This window comes from Aythya ferina (assembly GCF_964211825.1).
Source record: "Aythya ferina genome assembly, chromosome: 1".
Classification (NCBI taxonomy): Eukaryota; Metazoa; Chordata; class Aves; order Anseriformes; family Anatidae; genus Aythya; species Aythya ferina.
The window spans coordinates 112,274,003-112,291,934 of NC_140296.1; positions in this window are offsets into that span (position 1 = coordinate 112,274,003).

Below are 17,932 nucleotides of genomic sequence, written 5' to 3' on the forward strand. Positions count from 1 at the left end.
TTGGCCTTCTTGACCATCTGAGCACACTGCTGGCTCATATTCAGCTGACTATCAACCATCACTCCCAGGTCCTTCTATGCCTGGCAGCTCTCCAACCACTCATCTCCCAGCCTGTAGCTCTGCTTGGGGTTATTGCGCCCCTGGTGCAGGACCCGGCACTTGGCCTTGTTGAACTTCATGCAGTTGACCTCAGCCCATCGGTGCAGCCTATCCAGATCCTTCTGCAGAGCCTTCCTACCCTCAAGCAGATCGACACACGTGCATAGCTTGGTGTCATCTGCAAACTTACTGAGGGTGCACTTGATGCCCTCGTCCAGATCATCGATGAAGATATTAAAGAGGACCGGCCCCAGCATCGAGCCCTGGGGGACGCCACTAGTGACTGGCCTCCAACTGGACTTGACTCCATTCACCATGACTCTTTGGGCCCGGCTATCCAGCCAGTTTCTAACCCAACGAAGCGTGCGCCAGTCCAAGCCAAGAGCAGCCAGTTTCTTGAGGAGAATGCTGTGGGAGACGGTGTCAAAAGCCTTACTGAAGTCAAGGTAGACCACATCCACAGCCTTTCCCTCATCCACCCAGCGCGTCACTTTGTCATAGAAGGAGATCAGGTTCGTCAAGCAGGATCTGCCTTTCATAAACCCATGCTGACTGGGCCTGATCGCCTGCTTGCCCTGCAAGTGCTGCGTGATGAACCTCCCACCAGACCAGGCTGCCCAAAGCCCCATCCAGCCTTACCAGGGATGGGGTATCCACAGCTTCTCTGGGCAACCTGAGCAGCGTCACTTCCCTCAGAGAAATGAATTCTTCTTCCAGTGTGATTCAGGGGGAAGATTTTCATATATACTAGACCCCTTGAAGAAATGAAATCAGTAAATGTTTCTTTTGATTAAAACTTGGTACTTAATCCTTTTTCCCCATACTTTTCTGACAGCTTTTAAAAAGTGGCTGTTGTAAAAACAGCAATTAATTTTAGTTGTGTACTTTTAATCAGAAATAAAATAAAATAATGGCAAAATTAATTTGTGGGATTTCAACTAAAGCTTTGAAAGGTGTTTGCATTGTGAACCAAAACTGAAGTCACAAATTGAGAATGAGCTTTCTTGATACTTCCTTTGAACTGTTACCTCAGAGATTAGTACTGGATCTTAAACAGCATGGAGCTTATGTCAAATAGTTTAATTAGGGCTTTTTGTACCATACTGAGGTTCATTCTTTGGCCTTCTACATGGCTGCAAATATACTTGTTAGCTGGCTAAAGTGTTTTCAAGTTTATCTGTTGAACATTTAAGCATACCTTTAGAACAACACAGAGGTTTACTTGAAGATAGTTGATGTCTTCACATCTGCACAGGGTCAGATTGTTCTCTTCTGCTCTCTCTAATTTAAAAATTGTATTAATTATATAAACTTATTGAATTAAAACTTTTGGGGATAATTTATGGAGATTTATCTTTACCTACCTTTTATCTTCCATTGTGTCTCCAAAGTGCTTATGAGCATTGGCCCCAGCCAATTATTTTACATGACTTTTTGTTTTACATGGGATATCTTTTACATGTCCTCCCTTGTCTTTTCTGCAAGTCTTGGGACTTATCTTGGGTGATAAATCGATGAGGCCTTGGTACGTGTACCTGAAGGTTTTTCTTACTAGCCACCTGGATGTGGAGACTTGTACCTCTCTTTGCCAACACCTTACTGTCATAATCTGCAACCTGTGTACTCATATGTACCTCATGCCAGACCTCTTGTGCTGTATAAAATCCCCAGCCCTGAGCAGTGCTTTATGCAGGGCATTGCCCATGAAAGCTCCTTTTCCTTGAAACATCCTATTCAGGGCTGTAGTGACTAATTTGAACACACTTGTTTCATTCCTCAAGACTGTAAAATGTAACTTAAAGTAAATGTTACACAATTACATGCCTTTTATTTAAAAAGAAAATACATTTTTTTTCTATCAAAACCCTCATTTGATATGTTGTCAGGACATGTACATGTTCAGCTTGAAATTAATTCTATTCTGATCAGTAAACAATATTTAACAATACATGTATTCAGTTGCACAACTTCATTCAACAAGTAGAGTTGCAAGAAAATGTGTTTTCGTGTGTCCCTGGTCAGTATACATTTTGCAGATGGCTGTTCTTTGTTGCTTTATATATATATTGACATAAACATATATATATGTACATATACACACATAGATAAACACACATAGTTATATACACACACACACATGAAGTGATACTTCATCAAGTTGTTTAAGACTACAAATTTGGATTTTTTTTTCAATGTTCTTCCTATTTTTTAATCTTGGAATAAAACCAGATGAATATAACATACAGGCTAGCAGTTTGTTGTTAATTGATACTGGGTCCCACTCTACTTATTTCATATAGCTTTAGGAGATAAAATTAACTAGTAACTTTCTAGTTAACTTTCCCTCCCTCGCAGTAGGATATATGTGGGAGTACTTCCAAGAGGAAAACATAAAGAAGAAAGGAAAGACTGCCACTGAACTGGACCCACTATGACCATAGAATTCAAAATTGTTTTTCAGTAGTATTAACTCTTATAAGATATCATGTTAAAAATAAATATGGCTTGTAATTTTTCACTCTCTCTGTTTCTGAAGCAACAGTTGGGCATGTCACCTGTATCAGCTAGTATCTTGGACTGAGAACTCCCAGTGTATGCTTCAAGTGCTGGATGGATGTGTGTAGAGCTTCAGAAAGGCAAGTTTAGAAAAACTATAGAAAAAAATACTGCTTGGAGGATAATTTTTATTCCTCCAGGGTGCAGTATTTTCAAACTATGAGGAAAATACCTTTCAGGAAAGTTCAGAAAAATGCTGTCTTTTGGGAGGAAGGAATAAAATTTCTTGAAATGGTAATAAATAATAATAAAAAAGCCAGTATCCCTAATAGGAAACTTGAAATCATTTATTTCAAGAGCTAATTTATCATCAGTTTGAGGATACTACTGTGGAATACAGGAGAAAAGGATCTTGGGAAGTCAGCATAGACCTTTAAAATATAGAGGCTTGAGCTAGAGGCAAAATTCCACGAGGAAATAAATTAAAGTTCCTTTTTGTCTCCTGTGTTATAAACAACCAGCCACACAGAGCTGTACTACTGATGTGTCCAGGAACCTATCCAGAGCTTATCTGTGCTCTTTGTCTATTGTGGGAATATCATCAACACTTTTTGCCTGAAATATTACAATATTGTTGCTGTTAGTAAAAGCACACCACATGTCTGTCCTCTTGGGATGAAATACATACTTAGGAAAAAAAAAGTCTGTGTAGTGTATGAAATTTTGTCTGATTTGAGAACTTTTTTTTTTTTTTTTTTTGATAGTAATGGATGGTTTTAATCAGAGAAGCTTTTCCATTCATTTCCATTCATTCTGAGAGGAAGCTGAAAACTCAATGAAGATTCAGAAAGGTAAAGAGATGGAGACTTGACATCATCTTACATTCCTGATAATATCTGAATTGTCTGAATTTGGGGAGAATATATATATAACTTGTATATATACAACTTTAAGCCTAAAACCATGTATTAAGCAGATCTAATGTGGCTCATTGGCTTGTTTATCAGCCTCACTCTAAGATACAGAAGCCATTGCTGTGACGTAGGAATCTATTTATTATCTGCCCTTCCTCTTGATGTCCCATTTCAGAGAGCCCTGCAGCCTTCCTCACCAGTTGCATATAGCCCACCCACCTCTTATACAGGTGACGTGCTGCTAGGAGGAATGGCCATTGTGTTCTTTCCACTTGGCTTGGTGGATTGTGGTGTTGCTGAAGAGGAATAGCTGCTATGGTAAGAGATGTTTTTGATGTAAAGATAAATGAAAACTAATATTTTTAGGAAATGCGAAGTTATTGATTCTAGTCCTAAATCAGTTATTTGCTTATAGAATTATATTAACATACAATTGCCTTGTAAGAGAGAGATAATGACCACTTTTGCCTCTTTTTAGTGTTAGTGACGGACATTATTAAGAGCAGTACCCATGTGTAAATATTTCAATAAAGTATTCAATACCCTACCTAGGAAAAGCCATGGATCACAAGGTTTATAGTCTAACTGCTGTAAATGTAGGATGTTTCCTGTTGCTAGGTCACTGACCCTTCTGTTTCCAGAGAAGTTACCTCTTTATTTAGCATGATTTATTATTATTATTATTTATTTTTTTACTTAGGTACTGAATTAAAAAATACTTCAGGCTCTTTTCCCCCATAAAATATTTTATGAAAAGGTGAACAATAGAAGCTTCTTCTGCACTATCAGTTTTAACGTAAACCAAAAGGGACAGTTTTATGCTGTACTCTAAAGATTTCTGTGAAGGTAATGTTAGAGTGGGACAAAATACATAGTGCTATTTAATCCACTTGAAACAAAGCTGCAACAACTTTTCTTAGTTGGGGTGATTTTCAGTCCTTTTTCTTGGTAGTAGAATGATGGCATAAACAAGAAGTTGTGCCCTTCAGACATGCTTTCTCTAAATAACGTACTCTGTGCTTTCATTGCTTAAGGAATATGTATGTTTGAAAATTAAAACGTGTCTTTTCAGCTTTTTTGTTGGTGCCTTGTGCTGTCCAGGAAATGAACAAATCTCAGCGCTGAGAGTCTCGAATATGTATTTTATGATACATCCTGGGAGCAGTTCCCAGCACGTGCAGCATTCTCATTGCAGGACTTGATGTTGATTTGAACACTGAAGTATGAATGCTAATAGAGGTGTTACCTCACTGGTTCTGCTTTTCAACTGTAGAGCGATTTTTGTGCTCTTTGGGGCAGAGACTGTATGATGTGTCATCTGTATGATGTCTAGTATAATGGACCCTCGAGCTTTGGTAGTACAACTAGACTTCACTTCTGTGAGTAACAGAAAGAACAGGGACAGTAGCTGAGTCTAGATCTAGTATTTTATTACAGTAAATTAAAATGTTGCAGTGAATTGCTGTGTGCACTAGTGGGGCTCCACATTACACAGGTGACATTTTCAATGGAAAATGGAATCTGTGTGGCTTCCAGTTGAATTTGCTAGGTGAGATCCTTGTGCCAGAGGCTGTAAAGATGAAACCATGCAACAAACCCTTCACTAGAGTTCCTTCTTTACTGCTTTTTTTTTTCTTCTTCTTTTTTTTTCTTTTTTTTTTTTTTTCCCTGAATATAATACATCCACAAGATAGTGTAGTAAAAGTTCCATAGCTTTCTGGGTATGTAAGGATTTTTTAATTATTTTTTTACTTTGTCAATAAAGATAATTTGGAATGTGTCCGGCTAATCCAAATAACGGAAAAAAAGTTCCTGTGATGGAATTAATACTAGTTTGAACAGTTTCCAAATACAATCCATTTCTCTTTTATTTTCTGCTTCTTTTTCCTCTTTTTCCTCTTTTTCCTTTTTCTCTTTTGGTGTGTGTGTGTGTGAATATAATGGTTTGAGGCTAGTGACAGAAAGTGGACAGATATGAAGAGGCAGCAAGAAAAGAGGATGTTTCTGTATAGGTGATGTGTTGGTAAACAATTTGAAGTTGTTACTATAACATTCCAACTATAAATGTCTGACTCATCTTTCAGCACTTTATAAAAACTGACTTTAACTGGAGAAAAAGTCATTTGTGAATACAGAAAAAAATAAGAATTTTTGAAAGGAAAACTGAATTGAATAAATGTGTGGTTGTAGAAAGAACTTGAAGAACTCTTTGTGGTGTTTGAAAAAGTCATATCAACCTGAACAACTATTTCTAGTTACATACATTTTTATTTTTAACCCCAAACTGTGTCAATCTAGCAGTAGGGTTATTGGAAAGTTTCATTTTGAGGTAGTTAAAGGTATGAGGTCAAAGCTTTGAAGAAAGGTTGCATTTAAGAGGCATAGTGATATAACAGTTTTATTTGGCATCAAGTAATGCATATATGTTTCCATTTTATGGCATTTTTTTCTGCTTTTTTTGTGTCAAAAGAAGTTGCCATGTTACATTGTTTAGACTAATGACTATCAATTCTTTATGGTAAACTGTTTTTCTATTGAAAAAATATCTGTTAATTGCACATCAGCTGTGCATTGTTTTGGGCTTTAGCACCTTGGTCTTTATACAGCATCTTTACCTCCACTATATAATCAATGAATGGGACTGATATTCTAAATTTATGCTTTGAAATCATACCACTAAGATCTAAAAGTAGAGAAAATATCATTAGTATAAATGAAAATGTCTCCAAAGTCTAAAATACGACCTTTTAATATAATTTGGCCAGAAAACATACTGGATGTTGGCTTTTAGTGTGTTGTGTGTGTGTTGCAGAATTCATTCATGATAGTAAATGTATAGAAATTTTGGATGTACATTATTTTTGCTTTGCTATGTTAGGTTAAAAAATGTCCATTTGTAACTAACAAAAATAACAACTACATGTGAGGGGAAAATAGAAGAGGAGAAAGAGATTAAAGATGAATATTTTAATGAAGAACTTGGACCCATCAATTCATATACATGTTTTAGTAGAATGTAATGTTTCCAAGAGGAATATGACATGGTTAAAAAGAGAGAAAATATTTTTTCTGCTAAGCTGTTTTCTGTTTTTTCTTTAGTATATTTCACATCCACTTTACTACCAGTTAAATGCAGATTCTGCTAATATATACTTCAATGAAGTGCCTAAATACCAGAACATAGGATTAGGTTCTCAGAATCTCTCTTTATGTGATTCAGTATTGTGTTTCAATGATACAGCTAGAGAATTATTTGAATTAAGGGTGGCTTTTGTGTATGTGTGTTTGTTTTAGCCATCTGTATTCCAGAAATAATTTAATTATTTAATAATTTAATAATTTAATTTATGGATAAACTCATTTGGTAACTTGCTTCTGTATTAAATGTTCTTTAGTTCTTCAGTGGTTTAATGATTAATATCCCTTTGATTTCTGAAAGAGAAACATATATTTCTTGTTCTGTGTATAATGCTGATACATCTTTTCTAATATCATTATTGAAGATCACTTTATTATTTTTAGATAAAAAATGCATTTTCATTCTGTCTTCTTTTCTGGAGGCCGTGTCTGCACCTGATTGTGTTCTTGTTAACATTACCTTTTTTTCCTCTCAGAATTGTTTTTCTGAGTCTCTTTTTCCCAAAATCTCTTATTTGCTTTTCTTCCTTAGCTTTTATTCTTTTTATTTTTTTCCCCTATATGGATTGTCTGCTTCCAACCCTTCATTTCTAGTAGAGTATTTTTAGTGTCTCTGTGATAAAGACACTTGCTAAATATCTAATACCAATCAGGTGGTTAGAAGGTCAGATAATAGCCCTCTGATGTAAGGCCAGATCATGACATAATGGATTGCCAAAAGGAATTGCCCTTGAGTGAAAGCCACACACACACGCACACATTTTTAATGTGAATTTTACATGGCCATTCACCATTTTATATCTCCAAATGTCCCCATCCTTCTTCCTTTCCCCAGCTTTTATTGTTGAGTATAATGTAAATATGGTATGGGACATCCCTTTGGTCAGTTGGGGTCCTCTGTCTTGGCTGTGCCGCTCCCATCTTCCTGTATATCCCCAGCTAGTGGGGCAGTGTGAGAAACAGAGAAAATCTTGATGATGTACAAGCACTGCTCAGCAACAACTGAAATATTGGTGTGTTATTAACACTGTTTTAGTTATAAATATAATATTATAAATATTATTATTATATGATATAATATAAAATAATATAATATATACTATATTATATATAGTATAATATATAATATTATAGTTATAAATATAAACTATAGCACCATAGAGGCTACTATGAAGACATTTAGCTCTATCCCAGGCAAAATCAGGATAGTAACCTATGTATGTGTCTTTGCTGAAAACATACTTGAGTGTACTTTAAACTTTTTTTTTTTTTTTTTTTTTTAACTGAAAATCGTAACATCATAGACTCATAGAATATCCAAGTTGGAAGGGACCTGTAAGGATCATCAAGCCCAACTCCTGGGTTTCCAAAGGACCACCAAAAATAATAATAATAATAAAAAAAAATCATGTGTCTGAGAGCATTGTTGAAACGCTTCTTGAACTCCAGTAGTCTTGGTGCTGTGACCACTGCCCTGGGGAGCCTGTTCCAGTGTCTGACCACCCTCTCTGTGAAGAAACTTCTCACACACAGAATCACAGAATATTAGGGATTGGAAGGGACCTTGAAAGATCATCTAATTTTCCTGATATCCAGCCTGAACTGCCCCTGAAAAAAAAAAAAAAAAGAGTGAAGGAAAAAAAAAATATATTTATATATATATATATACATAAAGCAGACTGCATTTATTAAACATAAACCTCTGTAGATAAACCTGAAAACTGTCTTTGATAAGCACTCTTTCTGAGACTTGGGAAATCTCAGGGATCTGAGACTGCCAGGAGCTAAGTACTGCATAGATGGTCATTAGCTGAGCTCTGAAGAAATTGGTCTTTGAAATTGATTGGAGACAGTAAAGAACTGGCTAAAGGAATGTCATCACTGTCCTATGTAAAATGAAAAAGTAGGATTTGATGAAAATTATTTAATGTTTTTATTTTAAGACTTTGGCAGAAAAAAAACACAAACAAACAAACAAAAAAAAAAAACCACACAAGTGTGTGGTGGCTGAATATGAATCAATTTTACACAACTTTAACATAACAGTAATTAGGGATTTATTATATACTCTTATGGTAAATAACAAGATTAGATTGTATGATTTTTAACAGCACTTACTCAGCATGTAAGTATTAGTCAATTAGTGCAACAATTTAAAAGAATTTCCTACAATAGAAACTGTGACTAACTTAAAGATTCAAGAATGACAAGGTTCACATGAGACTTACTGTGGGGTACTGGGGAGTTTCTAAATTGTGACATAGTTAGAAAGCATTTTGAAACTGGAAAGGGAACAAAATAAAATACAGAATTAAATTGATAGTAAGATTAGAGTTAAAAAAAAAAAAGGGGGGGAGGGGGATGTAATTGAACAGTACATTGTTAATGGTCATGCAATTAATAATCTGGAAATTCCTCAGCTGGAAGTAACAGAAGAAAAAAGCTTGGGAATATTAGTTGATGTCTAACTGCTATATGTGATGTGGTGATGATAAAGCTAGATACAGTCCTAGGGGGTGTTGAACATGTTTCTTTTGGGCAGGGAAGAGAGCAGGTGTCATGGCCAGGCTGATGAACACCATTGGATATTCTCTTTTGGTACTTCGTGCAGTTCTGGCTACATTTAAGGATGAACTCAACTGGAGTGAGAGTGGATCTGCTAGAAAGTTGGGGAAAAAAAAAAAAAGAGTATTTCCACTGATGCTTTAAGAACTGTCAGAACTAGGGGCTGGTGAAGTGCTTTAAGTAATTGTTATTGAAGCTTACCGATGAGATGAATTCAAGGTTGGGCTCTCATTTTTGGAGTCTGTCAAAGCTGTTTTGCAGCCATGTCTGCACTTGACCTTGCCCCCTGTTGGTCTGCACTCTGTCCTGCTTGTCTGAGGCCCCAGTGGACTTCAGACCTGCCATGTCACTGGGCTATAGCTGACACCACTAATCATCACAGATACAGCTGGCCCTTGTTGCTCCCTAGCACTGCCTTTCATTTTTCACTTGGGCTTCTTGCTGTATCAGTTTTGGGATGTCATCAGGATGGAGGCAGATGTTTCTGGTGTCAAGATAGAAGAGAAACATCTCCTTTGGTTTACATCCTCTATACATGTCATTTCATATAATATACCTGTTTGGTTACTTCTAAAATAAACCATTCTAATTTGTTTTCATGCCCTCTTTCTGTGAGATTCTCTCTACCTTCTCAAGATAATCCTCAATCAGCTGTTGACATTAGTAGCAATTGCAAGATTTAACATGCACATTTTTTTATATGATTACAAATCAAAATATCTGTGCTGGATTCTGCTTAAAAAAAAAAAAAGTATAAATCTTGATTATTTTAATGTCTAAGTCTAATACATAACAGAGCAGTTGGGATGGGTCAAGGAGAGACTCTGTCTGCAGAGTAGATGACTTAGATGACTTATCTGTAGTGTATAAATCTGATAGTTTATTGTTCTTTTTCTAATTCTTTCTAGCTCGTGCTTCCCCTCTTCCCCTGAGTAAGACTGTTGCTCTTTTACATGACCTCTCACTCAACTTAGTACTTACAGAAAAACTAAAAACAGAAAAAATACATAAAAATACACTTTTTTTTTTTTTTTTCCTTTTCTCCCTGTTGTTTAAGGTTTAGTCTGTCTGGCTTATACCCAGTTAAATTTAGTGCTGGCCCTTTTCCAGTGTATTGCTGGCCTTTTTCATTGATGCTTATCTCTGTCCTGACTTAAATATATATGGAAACAAACAGTTCTGAAAACCCTGATCTTGTAAAACTGGGAGGCCAAGTTGTTCAAGAGAGAGGCTAATCGTAATATTTTGTAATATTTGCTGTCTTTTGTTTGCAAATATTTGTTATTAAATGACCTATTGTAGTGGTACTACCCCATTGTATTAAACTATGCCACAGTGATCAAAGCAAGCTTCTGTTTGGTCTTTTTGGATCAAATTTACCTGGATCAAATTTTACCTGGCTTGTATTAGGAACAGCGTGACCAGCAGGGCTAGGGAGGTGATCGTCCCCCTGTACTCAGCTCTGGTGAGGCCGCACCTCGAGTACTGTGTTCAGTTTTGGGCCCCTCGCTACAAGAAGGACATCGAGGTGCTTGAGCGGGTGCAGAGAAGGGCGACGAAGCTGGTGAGGGGCCTGGAGAACAAGTCCTACGAGGAGCGGCTGAGGGAGCTGGGCTTGTTCAGCCTGGAGAAGAGGAGGCTCAGGGGTGACCTTATTGCTCTTTACAGATACCTTAAAGGAGGCTGTAGAGAGGTGGGGGTTGGCCTGTTCTCCCACGTGCCTGGTGACAGGACGAGGGGGAATGGGCTTAAGTTGAGCCAGGGGAGTTTTAGGTTAGATGTTAGGAAGAACTTCTTTACAGAAAGGGTTGTGAGGCATTGGAACAGGCTGCCCAGGGAAGTGGTGGAGTCACCATCCCTGGAAGTCTTCAAAAGACGCTTAGATGTACAGCTTAGGGATATGGTTTAGTGGAGGGCTGTTAGCGTTAGGTTGGAGGTTGGACTCGATGACCTTGAGGTCTCTTCCAACCTAGAAAATTCTGTGATTCTGTGATTCTGTGATTCTGTGATTCTGTGATCAGTTAGTAAGAAACAAGATAGGAGAGAAAAATAAGGCAGAGTTGGTTGTGTTCTTCAAATTTATAATCCATTTGGGAGAGAAGGAAAAGAAAAACCTTTGCCATTAATTTTCAATCCAGGAAAGTAAAAAATCCACCTTCTAAGGTTTAGTTATAACAGCAAGATATAAATTAAAAAGCAAACTCTTTGAATAAATGTTTAGAAGAGAAACTATGATTTTCCCACAACTGACAATGTGTCTTGTGAACAAGTGTCCGAGAAAGGACTGAGTGAGGAACGAATTGTGACAGTTCTCATGGGGTGCCTTCACTTAGTAGAATTAGAAAACTTAATGGTTGTGCCTGGAATTTCTATTCTGCTGCATACTGTACTTTCTTCTGTTGCACTGTCTGCTCTTCTGATGTGAATATATGCTTACTGGGAATTTGAGTCAGTTTGTCAAACTTCAGATAATACTTTTTAGAGAGCTAAAGCCAGTGCAGTTACCATAGGTGTCAATGAATTTGCTAAGAATTTAATTCCAATTTTAATGAATGTAACATTCAGTTTTATCCACAGTTTTATTCTTACCTAATTGGGAACCTAAAGGATTAACAGGGTAGGAGCCAACTATAGGAATTTCTATTCCGATACACAAAAGGTGCTTTCAATTTGCATTTTAACTCCAGTTCTGCTTTAACACTGATAATGCACAAAGCCCGGTGATATTATTACACTTTGACACTGAATTACCAGATAAATGACTTGTCAGAGTTCATTTATGTTTCTGAATGTTTGGCAAAGAGTGACAGCTGCATAGAGCTTGTAATTCAGTAATGCATTACCTCAATGAAGTAAAGCAGCTTCCCCTGAAAAATATATGGAAAAAAAAAAAAAAAAAGTATATATTTTGGTGGCCTAGATAAGGTGTTTTTAGATTCAAAATGTGATCATGGGTCAAATAAGAGGATTAATTCTGCAAATCAGAAAACTCCAGAGAAAAGGGGATTCAATGACTTGCCTTCTTTTTCAGCGAAGAGCAGAACTTGGGGCATCAGGCACCTACACTGGAAAATGTTTTCTCCCGTTTAAAATGGAAAAGGATAAAAGTGTTTGGTATCATCTATGTTCTATTTTGTGTTTAGTGTATGCTGGTTCCCATTTTTTTGGTATGCATGATTTCTGTCGTCTGCCCATCAGTGTGATGCGGCTTTTCAGAATACCTGAGAAAAAATCAGACAGCAAGTAGTTTAAAAACATCTGAATCCATACCAATACAAAACAGAATTTTTGTATTTCTAATTTGATGTCTTTTAAAAGTGGGGGAAATATATTAGTGGAAAAAAAAAAAAAAAAAAAAAAAAAAAGGTAAAAACTATTGCAGACCCCATTATGTCTGCTTGTTTTCTTGTATAAACTAGGGAGTACTTTACTAAAACCATCATCTGCCATACATAGTGTTTGGATTTTAACATTTCTTAATTTTGCATGCTCTCATGTGGAGAAGTGAACTAAGCTGTACTCATTCCCTTTTTGCTAGCACTAAATCTTATCGGGAGGCAGGGTTGTACAAGCTCTGATGCAGTACAGGTGTGGATCTGCAGGTCAGATCCAGGTGTGGGAGAGTGAGCTGGGAGGATCTGTTCTGTACTGTCTGTTCTCTGCTGTGGCAATAGCTGGTGTACCTTCCTTCTCTTCTCTGGATATTGCAGCTCTGATCTGAAATACAATGTGGGAAGGCTTAACTCTGTTTCTTTTCTTTCTTTTTTCCTTTTTTTTTTTTTTTTTTTCTTTCCCCAAGTCTAGTAGGGTAACAGAACATAAAAATAATAATAATTATTACAAATGCTGGTACATTTTAGATGGCATTTTTCACCCCTTGGAATAGGAAAATAGTTCTGATTACATTTAAAAAAAGATAAGGAAAAAAAAACACACACACACAAAAAGCACAGTTTCAAACTTGCATCATTATCTTTTACTTCTTTTTAGCTGCTATAAATGCTCCTATAATGCCAGAATGCCAGATATTATGGTCTGATTACTGGATTTTCAGGCCTAACTATATTAATTTGCAAGAAGAATTTTATAATTATGTATATTCATCAGTTCAATTCATGAAGGACAATGTGTGGCATACAGGAAATTAGAGCTGTGGAGATAAGAAACTCCCTCCCCCACCTAGCAACTGTGTAATTAGAAGTGCTCATTTAGTGGATCAGTTCTCAATTATCCATTAAGTGTAAGTATTTGAGTTAGATATGTTCCCTTGTCTAACGTGACTGAACATAATTTAACTTAGAGTATGTGAGATGTTGGCCTGAAGGCAAACTGACAGATGACACTTCTCATAAATTGTATTTGTGAATATGATTTTTTTTTACACATAGCCCGTGCTTATTTTGAAAGGCAGTCAAAAAGTAAGAGCTAGGACTGTGTAGCATTCAGTATGGGGATGCACTTTATAGTTTCAGTTTGTTATAATGAGGTTTTGTTGTAACAAATACACATGGTAAATTACATAGCATAATTGTCAGATACAATTAATAGTGGCTGTAACAGATTTCTGTTTATGGGAAGGTACATAAAAAGGATAAGATGTTACCGGTGTTTAATTCAGGTACCCTGAAGTCAAAATAAAAGCTCCCTTGAAGAGTTCGATTGCTGGGGGACAGGTTGAGGGGGAACAAACAACACAGAACCATCCGTGGTATAAACCTGTTTGTGTGTACATAGAGCGTTTTGTTTGTTTTTGTCTATAAATCTTGTCACGAATGGCAAGAGGCTATAAATGTAGCTATTTGGTAGAGTCCTTTCATTGTTTTAGTATCTTAAGCTATAGCACTTGATAATATTTTGCAGTTGACTCATTTTAATTTTTAAGTGCTGTGAACACCAAATGGCATTATTGTGAAGTCAAGCTTTATCAGTACTGAAATGTTCTTGCAAAGTAATGTAAGAGTTTAAAATAAAATAAAACATGGAGGGTGAATTTATAGCATACTCATGACTTCATCCCATATGTATATTCTTGGAGCACAGTTAAGGGTATTGTTCCCTGTACTGGGTCTGGCTGGAATGTTAACTTTCCAGCAGCAGCCCATTCAGTGCCGTACTCTGTACTTGTAGCTGGAACAGCAGTGTTATCACACCAGTGTTGTGTCTACTGCTGAGCAGCAGTGGCACAGCATTGGGCCTTTCTCTAACCCTCCTAGGGGGTGGGCAAAAAAGTGAGGAGAGAAACATCACTAGGGCAGCTGACCTAAACCAATCAAAGGGATATTCCATACCATGTGGTGTCACACTCAGCAATAAAAGGTGGAAACAGGAAGAAGAGGGGAGGGGTGGGCTCTCGTTGAGAAGACGTCGGTCCTCCTCTCGAACACCGGCTGCGTGCGTTGAGGCCTTGCTTCAAGGACATGGTCAATCATCGCTCATTTGTGGGAAGTAGAGAGTAATTTCTTTCCTCTGCACTTCCATATAGCTTTCATTTATTTTGTTTGTTTGTTTTCCTCCCTTTTTCCCCTTTCCCTTTTATTTTCCCCTTAGTTAAATTGTTTAGTTCATGGTAGTCTTTATTTAATTATTATAATTATTTCCCTTTAATTAAATTATCCTTATCTCAACCCGTGAGTTGTTCTTTGCTTTACTTCTCCCCCTCCTTATCTAAAGGAGGGGGAGTGAGAGAGCGGTTGTGGGGTTTAGCTGCCCAGCACGGTAAAACCACCACAGTCCTTTTTGGTGCCCAACGTGGGGCTCGAAGGGTTGAGATAACAATAGAATTGATTAAACGCATACAACTAACACACTTGCTTGCTAGTAACCATGTTCCTTGCCCTGTTAATAATAATGGCTTTGTTCATATGTCATGCAATTCGTGTCATATTCTCCTTTCTCCTATATATCCGATCCGACCAAGTGCTACAATCTGTGTTCACTTTTTTTAATTCGTTGTGCTGCCAAGCACTGACCTTGGTTTTACTCTGGAATTCAGGCTCTGCGCTGTTATCATTTGGGTCCCATGGAAACTATCTTTCAGAGAATATTCAGAACTACACTGCCTTCCTTTTCTCATCTGGACACCAGTTTATTAATAATATCAGGAATGGTACCTTTCCCTTCTTTCACAGTGGGCTAATTACAACAGTTTGGGAGTATTTTGAAGATCCATCTGTAACCCATGTATTGCTATTTCTAATTCTGAATAACAGGTTTCATTTTCTCTCTAAGATTAGTCGATTGTTTAGAAAACTTATTTGGGAATCTGTCCCGAAACAGTCTCGTGGTGAGTGGCACGGTGTGTGGGATGATGTTAGCAGATACCTGTCACGAGTGTCTCCTCCAATAGTTTTGAACTTCACCCCTGAGCAAGTGCTAAATCCTAAAAACTTGGTAGAATGTTTGAGAGTTGTATGTCCTGATCCTGATAATGCCGGAGAACAACAGCTTGCAGCATTGTGCTGGGTCCTGGTTTATTCCTATCAAACACTGTTTAACATCATCCAGCAACTTGAAGAGAGGGAGGAAGTCTCTGAATCTGATGACCAAGTAACACATGCTGCGGCTGACCCAGAGGACCAACCAACTATGGTATCAGTCGCCCCCATAGTCAAGTCAAAACAATGGAAACAGAGGTCAGCTCGTTTAGTAAGGGAAGAAGGCTCTCCTAAGAAGGAGGGAGAAGGGGAATTGGCAGGCACCTCTAAAGCAGAGCCATCACAAAAACAGCAGGAAGACGAGACGGAAATCATAAAGGAATCAGAAATCACTCGATCCATATCCCTGAGTGAGATGCGAGAAATACGAAAGGATTATGGTCGACGCCCAGGTGAACACATCCTCACTTGGCTGCTCCGATGCTGGGATGCTGGGGCCAGTAGCCTACAATTAGAAGGCAATGAAGCCAAGCAGCTGGGATCCCTCTCTAGAGAAAGGGTAATCGACAAAGTAATCGGGAGAGGAGCACAGGCCCTCAGCCTCTGGAGATGACTCCTGGCAGCTATCAAAGAAAGATATCCCCATAAGGAAGATATTGTATATCACATAGGCAAGTGGACCACTGTGGATAAAGGTCTCCAACATCTGCGGGAATTAGCTGTGCGGGAGATGATTTATAGTGATTTGGACAATGCCCAGACACCTCAAGACCCCGATGAAGTCCAGTGCACAACATCCATGTGGCGTAAATTTGTGCGGAGTGCACCATCAGCACATGCCAGTACCCTGGCAGCAATTCACTGGGATGAGGGGATGGGACCAACAATGTATGATGTCTCCTGCCAACTTCAAAAAATATGAAGACAATCTCTCTGCTCCGCTACAGTCCTGTGTCTCAGCTGTGGAGAAATTGTCTAAAGGACTTGACAAGCTTGTGGAGAAAGTATATTCCCCCTCATCTAGACAGAGTGATACTTCAGCCACTAAGAATCAGCATTCGCCTGCTCAAGAGAGAGAGTACCCAAGACGTACACCACGTGGCACCTTGTGGTTTTATCTGCGTGACCATGGGGAAGATATGAGGAAATGGGATGGTGTACCTACTTCAACCCTAGCTGCTCGGGTACGTGAACTAAAAGGAAATACAGCAGCAAGAAGAGGGGCTCCTAAGAGAGATGCTGCTCCAGTTTCTATTGGGCAGTACCCCAGAGGCAGTAGAAGAGCTGATGTTATTCTTGACCACGATGAAGGGACCTCTACCTCTCATTTGCCAGAATTTGTGCATTTGCAAGAATTAAGTGGCAGACGCTCCAGCCAGGACTAGAGGGGCCCTGCCTCTGGCCAGGTAGAGGAGAGGGATAACCGGATTTATTGGACTGTGTGGATCCGATGGCCTGGAACATCAGAACCACAGGAATACAAAGCTTTAGTGGACACTGGCGCACAATGTACCATAATGCCATCAGGCTACCAAGGGACAGAACTCACCTGTATCTCTGGAGTGACAGGGGGATCCCAACAACTATCTGTACTGGAAGCTGAAGTGAGTCTAACTGGGAATGAGTGGCAAAAGCATCCCATTGTGACTGGCCCAGAGGCTCCGTGCATCCTTGGCATAGACTATCTCAAGAGAGGGTACTTCAAGGATCCAAAAGGATACCGGTGGGCTTTTGGCATAGCTGCTTTGAGCACAGAGAAGATTAGGCAGCTGTCTACCCTGCCTGGCCTTTCAGAAGACCCTTCTGTTGTAGGATTGCTGAAGGTTGAAGAACAACAGGTACCAATTGCTACCACAACGGTGCACCGACGGCAATATCGCACCAACCGAGACTCCCTGATTCCCATCCATGAGTTGGTTCACCGACTGGAGAATCAGGGAGTAATCAGCAAGACTCGCTCACCCTTTAATAGTCCTATATGGCCAGTACGAAAGTCTAATGGCGAGTGGAGGCTAACAGTGGACTATCGAGGCCTGAATGAAGTCACGCCACCACTGAGTGCTGCAGTGCCAGACATGCTAGAACTTCAGTACGAACTAGAGTCAAAGGCAGCCAAGTGGTATGCCACAATTGATATTGCTAATGCATTTTTCTCCATCCCTTTAGCAGCAGCATGCAGGCCGCAGTTTGCTTTCACTTGGAGGGGCATCCAATACACCTGGAATCGGCTGCCCCAGGGGTGGAAACACAGCCCTACCATTTGCCATGGACTGATCCAGTCTGCACTGGAGCAAGGGGGAGCTCCTGAGCACCTTCAGTACATTGACGACATCCTCGTGTGGGGCA